The following is a 249-nucleotide window of genomic DNA, read 5'->3' as shown; positions in this document are numbered from 1 at the left end:
GGGGGGGAATGACTTTCTACCCAGACAGAGGATAAAGTGAATCTTTGGGAAGTGATGCGGGCCCAGGACCACCTCAGGTCCCAGCAGTTGGCCGGGCAGGGACGTGACTTTAGGTCCCGCTGGAAGAATGGCGAGGCCTGGCTGGGTAAGGCACGGGGTGGGGGTGTGGGGTACGATGCGAGGACAGTGTCTCTGGAGGAGAAAGCACCCCAGGTCCAGAGGACGAGACCCAGATCTGTCTGCTTGGAA

The 249-nt window shown here is 60.2% G+C and overlaps 1 protein-coding gene across 1 annotated transcript in view; it reads right to left on the bottom strand.

Annotated features, from left to right (window-relative positions):
* The window catches only part of MYO5B (myosin VB), a 137,005-nt gene that overhangs the window by 24,707 nt on the left and 112,049 nt on the right, over positions 1–249 (bottom strand). The gene's annotated exons all lie outside the window — the stretch shown is intronic.

This window comes from Myotis davidii, unplaced genomic scaffold, assembly GCF_000327345.1.
Source record: "Myotis davidii unplaced genomic scaffold, ASM32734v1 scaffold378, whole genome shotgun sequence".
Taxonomy (NCBI): domain Eukaryota; kingdom Metazoa; phylum Chordata; class Mammalia; order Chiroptera; family Vespertilionidae; genus Myotis; species Myotis davidii.
This window is presented reverse-complemented; position numbering and strand designations above follow the sequence as displayed.